This window comes from Eptesicus fuscus, chromosome 9, assembly GCF_027574615.1.
Source record: "Eptesicus fuscus isolate TK198812 chromosome 9, DD_ASM_mEF_20220401, whole genome shotgun sequence".
NCBI lineage: Eukaryota > Metazoa > Chordata > Mammalia > Chiroptera > Vespertilionidae > Eptesicus > Eptesicus fuscus.
Window position 1 is genome coordinate 96392946 of NC_072481.1, and position 2043 is coordinate 96394988.

The window sequence follows — 2043 nt, forward strand, 5'->3', positions numbered from 1 at the left end:
GTCTACAAGTGGCTCAGAGGTAGGGCAGGGCTGTAGGTGAGCTTGGCTTTCTACTTGAACATGATCGTGGGTGTGTGGAGGTAGTGGAGGGTCTGACTTGGCTCAAAACAAATTTCTGCCAACAAATAAAATGGATACTCAAAGGGAAATTGATTCTAGTTAAAGAAAGAAATTTCATTTGTGTGTGTGTGTGTGTGTGTGTGTGTGTGTGTGTGTGTACACAGGTTTGAGATCAGATGCAAGACTCTTACTTGATTATAACAATTCTTCCTAGAGCCGTCTTTTTACCCATCACTATCCCAGATAAAATTCCTGAGACCTGGGTTTTCAGGAGCCTGGAGAGAGGGCTGTGGGTTGTGAAAGACAGAGGTTGGTGGTATATTCTATGTGGCTGTTCTTTCCTTTTTCTTTTCTTTTTTTTAGGTTTAAATTATTTATTGTTTAAAGTATTACATATGTCTCCCTTTCCCCCCATTGACCTTTCCCTGGATGCTCCCACCCCCTGTGACTCTTCTTTCATTATTTCTCTTGCCCTCTTGGCCTTATGGAGCCCAATTCTCTAATTTATTTTGTCAGTCTCTGGTGAGCAGAACATTCCACCTCTTCTCTCTCTGGTCTCCTCAGAGAGAGGTTTCCCTCTATGAAATGATGAGAACTACCCCCGCCATTACAGCCTAGAGTGTGTGGGTGGATGCCTCATCCTGCATGTGTCTGTAGAAGATAAGTTTCTTTTCTGCTTCGTGATGTCTGAAAAAATGGAAAATAAGGCCTAGAGAAGAGAGCACAGCAGGTGGTGGAAAATCAACTCATCAGAGGAAATTTTCAAAATATTTTTTCTTTTCTGTTTTATTTCTCTTTTGAATGTAAAAATATTTGTTCCCTGATCAAGGTTTTGGGAGAAATCCCGAGTAAAATTTTTCCTTTGATTTATATTAATTCACTGTGGGAAAGAATAGTGAACATAAGAGTGAAATAGAGTATTAAAAAAAATTTTTTATAATATAAAAGCATATTTATTTGTACACACACCAATGAAGGAAAGCAGTCATCTGTCAAATGGAGAAGAACACGATTCTTAAGTAGCTTATTTTGGGACCTACTACAATGGGAAAACTTGCTTTGTTGCCTTCAGATGTTAGGTCTATTTACCTAACACTTCAGCAGGCTTTTTCAATGGGTTTTACTCATCCTGGGCCTGATTCTCTAATTCCTTACAATATCCTAGCCGGAACTGCAGGTCGTTTGTATCATCATTCTGTTCATCCAAGAACTTTTCCAAAAAGCATAAGACACCATATTCATTTTTGGAAAAAGCTGTGGTCTTCAGATCTAGCAGGAGCTTGGTTAATTGGTTCTCCGATTCCAGGGCAGACTCTCATGCTTTTATACCTGTTTGCCAGTTATCTATCTCAGGCCTCTTAAACACTAGAAAGCAGATTTTACTCCCACATTTTCTTAGATGTTTTAGAAATTGCTTTCCATTTTCCTCTTCACCTCAGCTTGGTATTCAAAGAAACTGGCAAAAAGAGGTTCTACTGAATCTTCAATGGAATTACAGGTCATAGATAAATAAGCATCACTGACGTGCAGCTCATAAGATGCCAAGTGGTTAATAGCAAAACTACACTCGTCAGAGAGCAGGTGCTTGGCTGCCATCACAGCTTTAGAGAAAACCAGGCAACCAGGGGTAAACAGTGATGTGCTAAAAAAAAAAAAAAAAGTTTTTATTGATTTTAGAGAGCAAGGAAGGGAGAAGGATAGAGAGATAGAAACATTACTGAGAAACGTCAGTCCACTGTGGGGATCGAGCCCACAACTCAGGCATGTGCTCCAACCAAGAATCTTGGTTCATAAGTCCATGCTCAACCACTGAGCAACACTGACTGGACTGAAATAGAGTCTTTTAAATAAGGTGTCATGAATTTTTGACGAAGGCTTTGGGAACTTACGACACACCGAAAGGGCACATAAAGTGCAGTCCATGGGGACTCTGCTCCCCAACCAGTTTTCCTCTATTGGTGTTGGTCAGTAAGCCCATGGCAA

General features: G+C 40.2%; 1 pseudogene; it reads right to left on the reverse strand.

Annotated features, from left to right (window-relative positions):
- Positions 1-1141: 1141 nt before the first annotated feature.
- On the reverse strand, positions 1142-1656 carry LOC129150332 (ferritin, heavy subunit-like; annotated as a pseudogene).
- Positions 1657-2043: the final 387 nt, after the last annotated feature.